We start from the raw sequence: 15,204 nt of genomic DNA, 5'->3' as shown, positions 1-15,204 counted from the left end.
AGCAGCTGTTGCGCTTCCTTGCGTCGTTTGCAAGGCTAATGGCCATTGGGTCTGGAACCACCAACCCGAGCCTCTTACCAACATCCTAAGGTATGACTTGAACCATGGCTAAGGGCCCTAGGCCAACCACAATCCAAGGAACACCTGACACTACTCACAAGCTCCACCCGAGAACGCATCTCACACGCATGGGGTGTCTTGTTCGTTCTTGCTGTCATGTGTCATTCCAGTGACCATATGATCGACCATGGCATGATCTAGACACCATGAGGTATTGTGTGAACCATGGCAAAGGGCTAGAAGCCAACCAAGATCCACCCAAACCCCATATATTCGAAACCCACTCATGCAGAAAATAAAAGGATCGAAGGGACACTTGTCTTGTTTTGTTTTTAAAACCGATGGGACCATGAACCAAGCCATGAAAGGGCATCTTGGTCATGTCCTAGAAATACCAAGGAGGGATTCTAACCATGGCTACAGCCCCTAGGGCAGCCAAACTCAGAACCCACACCTTAGGCAAGAAAAACAAGAAATCGAAACACAAAAACTGCACTATGGGAGTTGCTGTCCATTTCGTCTTGCTTTTGGCGAAGGGACTCAAACCGATAGACCAGCACCTCCCTAACAAATCCTAATTCATGTCTAAAAGCAGCCTTGAGTGCCTGGAACGAGCCACCCCTGAAATCAAAAGAAAGCATACCAACGTGAAGCATGAAGGGAAACAAAAATCTGTGCAGAAAACAAGAATGATACGACGACACGGCGCGGCGGAGATGGATTGTTCTTCTTTTATTTTCTCTCTTGTTATCTTTCTTAATTCTCCTAGGAGACTCACGATTTTCTCCACTGATAATGCTCTAAAGTTTTCGAAAATGGGGAGAGAAAAAGTCTAGGAGGTGAATGAGGAAGTTGCAAAATAGATGGGAGATTAAATGGCAAGCTCAAATCTTTTCTATCCTAGAGTTTGAGGGATAAGGAAATGGTTTGATATGATTTGATTTGAGGGATATTTGATAGGGTGATGGTCGATTCTAGCTTATCAAATAAGGGGGGATATTGCTTAATTGTTAATTAGTGGTGAATAAAAATGAAGGGAATCATCTACCAAGTAAAGAATAAGGAAATGAATCAAAGGTGGTGAGTTGTCAAAATAAATTTTGAATTGTTTAGGGGCCGAATTCTTGCTTTTAAAAATGGGTAAAATATTGCTTAATTAATAATTATTGAGGATTAAATGTGGGGGAATTATCTCCCAAGAAAAGATAAAGAAAGAAATTAAAAATGGAGAGTTGCCAGATATTTTTAATTTTTCTAAGGAGGTGGCCCATTATCTTATAAAAATGAGGGTAGGAATATTGTTTATTTGCTAATTATTGGGGATTAAAATTGAGGGAATTATTTACCATGAAGGGATAAAGAAAGATATCAAAAATGGGGAGTTGACAAATCAAAATTAAATCTTAAGGGAAGTGGCCGAAAATTGCATGATAAATGAAGGGAAAAATATTTCTTAATTTTTGAATTTTAAATCTTTAGTGTTTTATATACCCATTAAATATTTTAGTGAATTAATACATTAGTTTTGGATGGTAATTATCTTGCATGCATGGCTAATTCTTTAAGTTAACTTACTAACATGTTAAGTTGAAATTTCTTAATTAAAATAAGCCTAGATTAACTTATCTCAATTGGTCACATATTTTAATTTAGGCTTTTAAATTAAATTATTGGACATAAAGGAACTTATTTACTATTTATCTCAAGTTAATTAAATAAATCCTTAAACATTCTTTTATTTTAAAATGACTTATTATTTATCTTAAATAAATTCTAGGTATGTTTTCTTAATATTAAATTTTATCTCAATACTCCAACTCCAGTCCGGCCTCGCTTATTTAACTGAAAAGATAAAACTAAACTTATGCGATAAATAATCATGACTAACAACTTTAAAAATGCTTTAAATAATAAAGAAATCATTTTTAATTTAAATGCTAGAAATTATGCATGGCTTACGTAGCCTGATTTAACGGGTTCTACAACTCTCCCCCCTTAAAACAAATTTCGTCCCCGAAATTCACCTATCCTCGATAAACGAAAAGTTTAGACTCTTAATTCTAGAATCCTAAAAATCCACGCTTCCGATGCGCTACTCTGATAAGATAAATATTAAGCTGTCCTTCCGTCTCCTCAAACCTAAATAAATTTGTCTACCAAAATCCTCGTTTGTGTATCAAACTTAAAACAACTTATTGTGACTTAGTTCTATTCAACTATAGCCCCGAATTTTGACTTATCCCGCAATTCCTCATACTAGAGATGGATGTCCAAATTTAACGCACCTTACTTTCTTTATAATATACCCAAGATGTTCATTGACCTATTATATTCCAATATTGAAATCTTAACAGCATCCCTTTTTAATTTTATTGACCTCAAGATATGTTAAAGCTTCAAGTCCAAGTATTGGCATTCATGCAGTTCGACTTAGGAGACCTTAGTAAAGCACTTAAAAGTTAAACCTTATCTCAACCCCATAATAATATTAGACTAAGATCCTTGAATCGAATCTTTACCTTACCGCACCAAACTTACATAACCTGACTATTTAGAAGTACATCCCAATATAACGTTGTTGAAAATCTTAAGTTCGAGTAGTCTTAATCCATAAAACCCAAAATATACGATACCGATCTACCACCTAAATAATAAAATTATTCTAGCACCAATTACATGCTTAAACTATTTCCTTTTCAATTATAATAAAGTTGAGACCTAAGACCCTTGGACTTTCCTTATTGAAGCGAATGTCGCATTCTTACGTATCCTTAATGCTTAATTAATACTACCGTATAAAACTTAATAAGTTCTCCTATGATAACGATGGGCTAACTCAAATAAATCAACTTCACTTATAACCCATAAATTCTAGAATCCCCATATCAAGATTTCAGATTTCTTACTCGATAAAAATCTTAATATTCGTTCATTGATAACCTATGATGAACACAACTCGTTTCTTTTGGTTTTTATTTCACTCAAAATTTTGTACGAACAGCTATTTCATAAACTTAAAAATCAAGCTTACGCGACCCAAATAGTATTAGATAACATAATCCCAACACACATATTCATTTATTCTCAAGTTTCTCAATAACTTTCAAAAATTTCTTAAAACCAGGTGTCTACCTCAAATCTTATATGTGTTTATCAAGTAATCTAACCATCGATCGTACCCAAATTTTTTTTTTAGCTCCATATCTATTCTTATAACTTAACTAACTGATCGAATTTATCTTAAATTGTTATCACTCTAAATTCTTAATTAATCACAGTATTAATTCACTAGAGCTTAAACTTTCAAGCCAAATGTTGGTTCATCCTACAATGCCCTTGGCTACCATTCCTTATAACCTTATATGTAAAGGCCCGTATTTCGTATTCATAATTTTGCGGAATTATTAAAAATTTTCTAAATAGATAATTATCTTGTCCTATTTAATTAAAGTAAATATGTAAATAATTTTAAGTTAAAAATAACAGCGGAAGCAAATATTGTTTTCAACCAACAATTTAAAAATAATTCAACGTAAACATCAACTTAAAAATGATCCAACGTATTAAACTGAGTTTGAATAATAAAAGGTGCATAAATTAAATCATGAGGTCCTCGGGTTTACTACTGCTGTCCCAAGATCGCTCACTGGTCTTCGTCTGCGGTCCCGACCTCATCAATACCTACAACAATCAAGTCTAGTGAGTCTAAAGACTCAACATGTATATATCGTGAATAACAAGTAAATATATCATAAAATCGCATGCAACGTAAAAATAAAGTATCGTAAAGCGTACGGTAAAAATCATATCAAGAATAATTATAACTACGTGCGTATCTAAAAATCATACGTAAAAGCTTTGCTCAATAGAGCTCTGTCATAACATATCATAATTTTCTGGTAGAGATAATGTTTCTAAGCTAGTGGCCCATAACATAGCGTAAGCGCCTGATCAGGCTAAACCACAGTATACTGGGCGATAGAGATCAATCACAGCCCTTGGACTGGATGTCCGTACCCATACATAATCATAAACCGGTCGTAAGTCACCGGGCGGAGAGGTCCTCGGTTGTTCCTACCGACTTCCAAACCCATAAGCATAAGGTGGCCACAAGACATATCGCATATATCTCAAAAATAAACATTTTATATTTTTATGCACGTAACATAATTATAACCTTATTTTTTTACCGGATGAGTTGGATCGTTCCCAAGCTTGCTGCGACTTACTACTAATATGTGACACATGAAATAAATCTTAACTTGACAAAATCTTAACAATAGAATCAAAAACGAGACGATTCGGACCATTAACTTGATTTTTAACCATGGCTTCGTACCAACCCGAACCAACATTAAACCGACGTTTAACCATGATTAAAAATACCCCAAACATACTGAAAATATGCATAATAACTGTAAAACACGAAAATGGGTGAAAGGAATCTAAAAACATAAAACACTCTTTCGAGAGTCATTTTGGCACCTTTCACCGTAAATTCTCGTACGACCTCTAAACTCGACCGAATCACGAACGGCCAAAAACATGACTTTCCTAACTCATTGAGGTACTGTCCAGTCCAAGGCCATGGGCTAAAAGCAAGCCAAGAACTCAAACCAACCTCATGAACTGAACAGCAAGTTGCTGTCAAATTTCAGCAGGAGCAGCTTGTGTATTTGAGGGGAAATTCTGAAATTTAATGACCAAGGGCTTGAACCACCACCCAAAGACTCTTACAAACATCCTAAGGCATGGCTTGGACCATGGCTAAGGTCTAGAAGTCAACCACAAGCTGAGCCAATACCTAGGACAATGCACAGCTCAAACCGAGAGCACCCAGAAATTCTGTGCTGTAGTATTCGAATGAATTTGTTGTCTTATTTCGTTCCAGTGGCTGTATGGTCAACCATAGCTCGATCTAGACATGATGCAGTGTTGTATGAACCATGGCTATGGGCTACAAGCCAGCCACAGCCCATCCCAACACCTCAAAACCGAAGTTACTCACACAAACCAGAAACAGAATTTTTTTCGAGTGATGCTTGTGTTGTTGCTTTAAAAATCTGATGGAACCATGAACCAAGCTTTGAAAGGACACCTTGGTCACGTCCTAGACATGATATGGAAGGGTTCTAACCGTGGCTACAGTCCCTAGGACAGCCATGATTTGAACACAACCATTAAACAACTCAATGACAGAAACCTTGACACAAAAACTGTACTCATGGAAATGTTGCTGCCACTTCTTTCTCCTGAGTGTATGGACCTAAACCAACGAACCAACGACACCCTAACACACTCTAAAACATTCCTAGAAGCACCCATGTGTGCCTGGAAAACGAGCCACTCCCTGTAAGCAACAAAACACACCAAACCGTGAAGTTGAAAACCAAAAGAGCCAAGAAATTCTGTACAGATTTTTGCTTGGAAAGTTGCTGTCATTTTCATGTTGCTTGCTTGAATCCTGCTTATATAATGGTTTAAATATATCTATAGGACTTGATTGAAGAGCAAAGAAACAATATATACATGCCTGGAATTTGTTTTGAAGAAAAACAAATCAAAACGACAATACGACGCGACGGGATCGGAGTTGGCTTCCCTCTTGATCTCTTACTGATTTTCTGCTACATTCACGACCTAAGCTTCTGATCTTTCTGATATTTTCGAAACTTAAGGTTGTAGGAAGTGTAAGGGATGCAAGTGAATGATATGGGAGGTCTTAAAGGTGTAATAATATCCATTAAGTTGGGGGTTACAAGTCTAGGGGTTGAGAGAATTTGAAATACTTCTTCTTGCTCATAACAGCCGATGCTTTGTTCTTATTTTACTGTATGTACACGCTGATTTGCTAGGTTAGTGGCTTGAGTAGGATTAAGGTGCATTATAGTATTTGAATTAATCATAATTGGTGACTTAAAGGTGGAGAATGAATACACCATAGAAGTGCAATTAGAGATGGTTTGACTTGAGGGTTACCAACCTTTGAAATATTTTAAATGTTGGACTCAAAATTATTATTACTAATTTGTATGGTATTTTATTGTTTAAATCTTGTATTTTAATTGGTTAAAGTGTAGCACCCTCATTATATATTTTAGTGAATTTACACATTAAATTTAAGTTAGAATATTGCATTGCATTCATGACCTCAAATTTAAATATTCAAATGCTATGATTAATTTCTTGAATGTATTATACTTAGATTAATTTATCCCATTTGTTTACATATTTTAATTTAAGCTTTAATTAAATATTAACCTAAAGAACTTATTTACCAACTTAGCTCTAATTAATTTATTAAATCCCAAGGACATTCTTTTTCTTTAAATTAAATTATTCCTTGACTTAGATTAAATTTAGGGATATTTTTCTTATTATTAATCTTGTTTCTAATTTTCAAACTCCAGTCCGTCCTCACGTATTTAACTGAAAAAATAAAACTAAACTTTTGCTTTTAAAATAAATAGTTATGACTTGTCAAATATTAAAATGAATTAGACCCTTCATATATATATATATATAAAATCATTTTTAAATTTAAATAGTAATAATTATGCATGGCTTATACGTAGTCTGATTTTCGGGTCGTTACAATCTTCCCCCCTTAAATTGAATTTCGTCCCCGAAATTCGCTAATCCTCGATAATCCAAAAGTGTAGATTCTTAATTCTATTATCCCAACAATCCACGCTACCGCTGCGCTACTCTGATAAAAATTAAGTCATAGGCTGTCCTTACGTTTCTTCAATCCTAATTAGATTGTCTACAAAAAAATCTCATTTGCGAATCGCAACTTAAAACGACTTGTGGTAACATAGTTTTACTTTACTATGACCTATAATTCTGACTTTTCTCATCGTTCCCAATATTAGAATTGGTGGTTCAAACTTATCATGTCTTACCTTCCTTATACTATACCCGTAATGTTCAACGACCTATTACATTAGCATTTCCGCAGTTCAACTTAAAGACTCTTAGCACCAAAGGTTACTAATCAACTTCTATCCTCGGTGATACACTTAAAAGTTAAATCTTATCTCAGCTCCATAACAAAATTAGTCTAAGATCCTTGAATCAAATCTTTATCTTACAGCCCAAACTTATATTACTTAACTATTTACGAGTATACTCCAAATATAAAATTGTTGCAAATCTTAAACCTTAAATAACGTTAATCCATAAAACCCAATTATACAAAATCGATCTTCTACCAATATTTTAAAGCCCTTCAAGTCTCAATTATATGCTTAAACCATTTTCTTTCCAATTACAATATAGTTGAGGCCTAAGACTCTGGACTTTCCTCATTGAAACAAATGTCGCATTCTTAAGTATCATCAATGTTAATTAAGTCTAGCGTATAAAACATAATAAGTTATCTCATGTTAGCGATAAACTTACTCTAATAATTCAACTTCGCTCATATCACCCATAGAGTTCTAAAATTCCCATATCAAGATTTCGGATTTCTTACTCAATTAAAATCTTAATGTTAGTTCATTGGTAATCTATGTTGAACGCCTCTAATTCTCTTTTTGGTTTTATTTCACCCAAAACTTATGTATGAACACATATCTTATAAATCTTGAAATTCAAGCTTATGCAACCCAAATAATATTAGATAGTATAACTCCAGCCCACATATCCGCTTAGTCCCAAATTTCTTAATGACTTTCAAAATTCCTCAAGATAAGGTGTCTAATTCAATTCTTACATGCGTCTATCGAGTAACCTAACCATCCATCATACTCAACTTTCTAGAAAAATCAAATTTTCCCAAAGGTATAATTCTAACTGTTAAGATCCTGGTTAAAACTTACGACACATCAAACTTAAATTCCCCAAAAAATTCGCTAACTCAATGTTTACTCTTATAACTTAGCTAACCGATGAATTTTTATTTTAACTTGTCGCCACTTTAAATTCTTAATTTGCCCCGACGTTATATCACCAACACTTAAATTTTCAAGCCCAAGATTTATTCATCCTACAATGTCCTTGATTGTCATTCCTTATAACATTATAATCCAGCTATTTCGAGGTTCTAATCATCTTTCCAAACTTCTATTACCGAAAATTCGTATCATTTAAACCTTTCAATTCTCATCTCAAGAAATTTTTTTTTTAAATCCCGAAAATTCCACAATTACCCATGAGTTCTCAATATTCCCAATTTCATTTTATAGATTTCCCGTATCATAAGGTTCAATAGCCTTAAGTTTTTTAAACCCAAAATTAATTCCCATAACACGTCTTACATTTCTATAAATACTTAAAATCCCAAGTGTTCCTCAAAAGCTCGCATTTAATCCTTAAAATTTTGAAAATTGCAACCTGACCCTTACAGTTCTCCAAATTTACATTTTGGCCCTACAACTCTTCGAAATTTGCATCATTGTCCCCATAAAATTTTCCATCTTTACCTCCATAAACTTTTAGATTCTCGAACTCGAAATTTAATCCCAAAATTTGGTAAATTCGTAAATAGTCCCATAGATTTTTTTTTTCCACTTAGGTCCTCAAATTATTAGTTATTACAATTAGGTCCCTAACATTCTCAATTCATGCAATTCCATCCTTAAATCTAACTAGGTAGAGCATGTATCCTAAATAAATTCTCATAATTAATCTTACATTTCCATAGGTACTTAAAATCCTCAAATTGTACATTTATAATCCTAAATATTGTCGTAGTCTTCGAATCGCTATTGCTTATATGAAATCCTCAAAAATTTACTCGACTAGCAACCAAGAACCATCAATAATTTCTTAGAAATTCTACAAGTCCCAAAAGCATTCATAATTTTCAAGATTAACTTATAACCCATAAGGAGGACATCAACACTACTGACCTAAAAATTAATATAGTCAAATCATTTTCAACCTCTCCTAAAACCTGATATTCGAATTCTTAGACATATCCAATTCCAAACGTACCCAACATGCATAATTCCATAATTTATTTTTTTAAATTTAAATAAACACTGAACAATTAAAATCTGAACGTAATAACATTTCATGAAAACATGCTGATAAAATAATTCATTCTTTAAATAAAATGCGTAAATGTAAAACTTACAGACCGAAGACGTGACTTCATGAGCTTCTCCAAAGCAGTAGTAGTACAACCCTTTACAAGATCATAGGCTCTGATACCAACTGTAAAGGCCCGTATTTCGTATTCATAATTTTGCGGAATTATTAAAATTTTTCTAAATAGATAATTATCTTGTCCCATTTAATTAAAGTAAATATGTAAATAATTTTAACTTTAAAATAACAGCGGAAGCAAATATTGTTTTCAACCAACAATTTAAAAATAATTCAACGTAAACATCAACTTAAAAATAATCCAACGTATTAAACTGAGTTTGAATAATAAAAGGTGCATAAATTAAATCATGAGGTCCTTGGGTTTACTACTGCTGTCCCAAGATCGCTCACTGGTCTTCGTCCGCGGTCCCGACCTCATCAATACCTACAACAATCAAGTCTAGTGAGTCTAAAGACTCAACATGTATATATCGTGAATAACAAGTAAATATATCATAAAATCGAATGCAACGTAAAAATAAAGTATCGTAAAGCGTACGGTAAAAATCATATCAAGAATAATTATAACTACGTGCATATCTAAAAATCATACGTAAAAGCTTTGCTCAATAGAGCTCTGTCATAACATATCATAATTTTCTGGTAGAGATAATGTTTCTAAGCTAGTGGCCCATAACATAGCGTAAGCGCCTGATCAGACTAAACCACAGTATACTGGGCGGTAGAGATCAATCACAGCCCTTGGACTGGATGTCCGTACCCATACATAATCATAAACCGGTCGTAAGTCACCGGGCGGAGAGGTCCTCGGTTGTTCCTACCGACTTCCAAACCCATAAGCATAAGGTGGCCACAAGACATATCGCATATATCTAAAAAATAAACATTTTATATTTTTATGCACGTAACATAATTATAACCTTATTTTTTTACCGGATGAGTTGGATCGTTCCCAGGCTTGCTGCGACTTACTACTAATATGTGACACATGAAATAAATCTTAACTTGACAAAATCTTAACAATAGAACCAAAAACGAGACGATTCGGACCAACAACTTGATTTTTAACCATGGCTTCGTACCAACCCGAACCAACATTAAACCGACGTTTAACCATGATTAAAAATACCCCTAACATACTGAAAAATATGCATAATAACCGTAAAACACGAAAATGGGTGAAAGGAATCTAAAAACATAAAACACTCTTTCGAGAGTCATTTTGGCACCTTTCACCGTAAATTCTCGTACGATTTCTAAACTCGACCGAATCACGAACGGCCAAAAACATGAGTTTCCTAACTCATTGAGGTACTGTCCAGTCCAAGGCCATGGGCTAAAAGCCAGCCAAGAACTCAAACCAACCTCATGAACCGAGCAACAAGTTGCTGTCAAATTTCAGCAGGAGCAGCTTGTGTATTTGAGGGGAAATTCTGAAATTTAATGACCAAGGGCTTGAACCACCAACCAAAGACTCTTACCAACATCCTAAGGCATGGCATGGACCATGGCTAAGGTCTAGAAGCCAACCACAAGCCGAGCCAATACCTAGGACAATGCACAGCTCAAACCGAGAGCACCCAGAAATTCTGTGCTGTAGTATTCGAATGAATTTGTTGTCTTATTTCGTTCCAGTGGCTGTATGGTCAACCATAGCTCGATCTAGACATGATGCAGTGTTGTATGAACCATGGCTATGGGCTACAAGCCAGCCACAGCCCATCCCAACACCTCAAAACCGAAGTTACTCACACAAACCAGAAACATAATTTTTTTCGAGTGATGCTTGTGTTGTTGCTTTAAAAATCTGATGGAACCATGAACCAAGCTTTGAAAGGACACCTTGGTCACGTCCTAGACATGATATGGAAGGGTTCTAACCGTGGCTACAGTCCCTAGGACAGCCATGATTTGAACACAACCATTAAACAACTCAATGACAGAAACCTTGACACAAAAACTGTACTCATGGAAATGTTGCTGCCACTTCTTTCTCCTGAGTGTATGGACCTAAACCAACGAACCAACGACACCCTAACACACTCTAAAAAATTCCTAGAAGCACCCATGTGTGCCTGGAAAACGAGCCACTCCCTGTAAGCAACAAAACACACCAAACCGTGAAGTTGAAAACCAAAAGAGCCAAGAAATTCTGTACAGATTTTTGCTTGGAAAGTTGCTGTCATTTTCATGTTGCTTGCTTGAATCCTGCTTATATAATGGTTTAAATATATCTATAGGACTTGATTGAAGAGCAAAGAAACAATATATACATGCCTGGAATTTGTTTTGAAGAAAAACAAATCAAAACGACAATACGACGCGACGAGATCGGAGTTGGCTTCCCTCTTGATCTCTTACTGATTTTCTGCTACATTCACTGCTTAAGCTGCTGATCTTTCTTATATTTTCGAAACTTAAGGTTGTAGGAAGTGTAAGGGATGCAAGTGAATGATATGGGAGGTCTTAAAGGTGTAATAATATCCATTAAGTTGGGGGTTACAAGTCTAGGGGTTGAGAAAATTTGGAATACTTCTTTTTGCTCATAACAGCCGATGCTTTGTTCTTATTTTACTGCATGTACACGCTGATTTGCTAGGTTAGTGGCTTGAGTAGGATTAAGGTGCATTATAGTATTTGAATTAATCATAATTTGTGACTTAAAGGTGGAGAATGAATACACCATAGAAGTGCAATTAGAGATGGTTTGACTTGAGGGTTCCCAACCTTTGAAATATTTTAAATGTTGGACTCAAAATTATTATTACTAATTTGTATGGTATTTTATTGTTTAAATCTTGTATTTTAATTGGTTAAAGTGTAGCACCCTCATTATATATTTTAGTGAATTTACACATTTAATTTAAGTTAGAATATTGCATGGCATTCATGACCTCAAATTTAAATATTCAAATGCTATGATTATTTCATGAATGTATTATACTTAGATTAATTTATCCCCATTTGTTTACATATTTTAATTTAAGCTTTAATTAAATATTAACCTAAAGAACTTATTTACCAACGTAGCTCTAATTAATTTATTAAATCCCAAGGACATTCTTTTTCTTTAAATTAAATTATTCCTTGACTTAGATTAAATTTAGGGATATTTTTCTTATTATTAATCTTATTTCTAATTTTCAAACTCCAGTCCGTCCTCGCGAATTTAACTGAAAAAATAAAACTAAACTTTTGCTTTTAAAATAAATAGTTATGACTTGTCAAATATTAAAATGAATTAGACCCTTCATATATATATATATATATATATATATATATAAAATCATTTTTAAATTTAAATAGTAATAATTATGCATGGCTTATACGTAGTCTGATTTTCGGGTCGTTACATTATAACCCAATTGTTTCAAGGTTCTAGATATCCCTTCAAACCTAAATCATCAAATTTCATATCCTTTAAACCATTTGCTTCTCACTTACTGCTAACCAAGTCCCCAAGTTTCTTAAAAATTGCAAAATTAGTTCTTACTTTCCTCGAATATTATCCGATTTGTCCTTAATCCCGAGAATCCAACAATTACCCATAAGTTGTTGGCGTTCCTAATTCCATTCTATAAGTTTCCCGTAATATAAAGTTCAATGATCTTAAGCTTATTAAACCAAAAATTCAATTCTCATAACCTCGAAAATTACTGATTTAACCCAATTGTTCCTCCAAGGTTCGAATTTAATCCTCAAAAATTTCAGAATTTGCAATTTGACCCTTAATGTTCCCGAAAATTATCATTTTGGCCCTACAACCCTACAAAATTTGCATTTCTGGTTCCCATAAAATTTTCAATTTTAGCCTCATTAAACCTTAAAAATCTCAAAACTCAGAATTAAATCCCAAAATTCGATAAACGCAAAAATAGTCTCTTAGAATTTTATTTTTGCATTTAGGTCCTCAATTATTAGTTATTACAATTAGGTCCTTAAAATTCTCAATTCATGCAATTCAATCCTTAAATCCAACTGGGTAGAGCATGCATCCTAAATAAATTCTACGTTTTTATACCTCCAAACTTAGTCGTAGTCCGGAATTATTAATCCTTACATGGAATTCTCAAAAAGTAATTAACTAGCAACCGCGAACTATCAGTAGTTTCTTAGAAAATCTACAAGTCCCAAGAGCATTTATAATCTTCAAGATTAACTTATGATCCAAAAAGTAGAACATGAGTACTACTAGCCAAAAAATCAATATAAACAATCCATTATTTCTTTAAATTTAAGTAAGTACTGCATAATTAAAGTATTGACACAAAACATTTCATGAAAATGTGCTGTGAAAATATTTCATGCTTTAAAAGAAATGCGTAAATGTAAAACTTACAGACGGAAGACGTGACTTTGTGAGCTTCTCGAGATCAATAGTAGTACAACCCTTTACAAAAACATAGGCTCTGATACCAACTGTAAAGGTCCGAAATTCGTACTTGAAAATTTGGGGAAAAATTTGAAATTTTCTTTTTAAAGATAAATAACTTGCCTCATTCATAAACTAAACTGAATAAAAGTTTTAAGGTTTAATGTAACAGCGGAATAAAAGTTTTAAATGTCGAAATAACAGCGGAAGTAAATATCTGTTTCAAAAACAACAACTTAAAATAATTCATCGTGATAAAAAAATGAGTTTGCATAAAAATGATAAATAAACTGATAAATGGGGTCCTCAGGTTCCTACTACTGCCGACCCAAGCTAGCTAACTGATCAAGAAGACTGATAGAAACCGATCCAAAATAAGCAAACTATCGGTTGCCCATAACTGAAGAAGAATACGCAGATTTTCAAAGAAAACTGGACTAGCAAATTGAACTACGCAGACAATTGACTGATCAGTTACTGCAATCAGTTGTGAGCTTTACAGCTACATCCTATAAGCTGATCTTTCAGCAGTACACATCATCAGTTAAGGAAAAGGACATTCAACCGACAACTATACAAAAGCTGACTGCAACAAGTAGTGGTGTAAGGACCGTGTATCGTATTATCGTAAATCATATGGTGATTATCGATAATTCATGAATTTATTATATGATTATGTATATGATGTATATCATGACAATTAAAGTGAGAAAATAGGTGGTGAGGATGAAAGATTTTATTAGAAATTGATTTGTATTTGAAACGTGTGATGAACCGCAACAGAAAAGTGACACATGTTACGGGTTTTTGCATAATTAACTGAGTATTGGTCCAAATGACATGAGGCCAATGTAAATGGAAAGCTAATACATTGTACTAAAACATTCATGTTTTAAGTTTTGTCCAAATCCATTTGGAAATAGGAGAAAAATCATCCCGAAGTGTATAGTGTGCGTTGCAGTTTCTGCACCGACACGTTTTGGGATAATGAGCATAACTCTGACATCCGATATCCAAATTGAGTGAAGTTTGTGGCAAATGAAAGCTATGACATAGATCTAAAACTTTCATGTCGACCACTGTTGTAAATTCGAAACCTAAAATAGCGTTCCGGACAGAACAATTCACGCTAGGGCGCAACAGTTTGAGCGCCACAGCGCGAGGCCAAGCCAAAAATCTTTCCGGCAGTAGTGGGCGCGCTGGGGCGGTCAAGTTCTGGGGCGCCCAAACTTGACCGCCCCAGCGCCGATACAGCTGTTGTACATTATTTAAAGTGATAAGAATGAAGGTTTTGATCATTTTCCTTTGAAGCCTTCGATAGAGACACGAGGAAACTCAAATTCCACTGTTCGAATCGACTTCGAAACGTTGTCTAACCTTGAAACAAAATATATATTCGGAATCCTCGCGTCGAGAGCTTCCTTTTGAGGTAATTTTCTTCTACTTTCAGCACTTTTATTTATTGAAGTGCTGGAATAGCATGTATTTGAAGTCGAGATTCATATATGTGGTAGAATAACCGACAAAAAACTAAGTTTTGAAGTCGGAATTGAATTATGTTCTGATTTCGATTTGATATGAATTTTCAAAGTTTCAAAAGATATTTGAAACTTATATTATTGAATTTGAATGATGTTATTGATTGAAACGAATATGTTATTGATGTAGATAGATTATTATACTGATATCTTCAAGCTACATCGTCTGGAAACGAA

This window comes from Primulina tabacum, chromosome 12 (genome assembly GCF_025594145.1).
Source record: "Primulina tabacum isolate GXHZ01 chromosome 12, ASM2559414v2, whole genome shotgun sequence".
Classification (NCBI taxonomy): domain Eukaryota; kingdom Viridiplantae; phylum Streptophyta; class Magnoliopsida; order Lamiales; family Gesneriaceae; genus Primulina; species Primulina tabacum.
Note: the sequence above shows the minus strand (reverse complement) of the source record.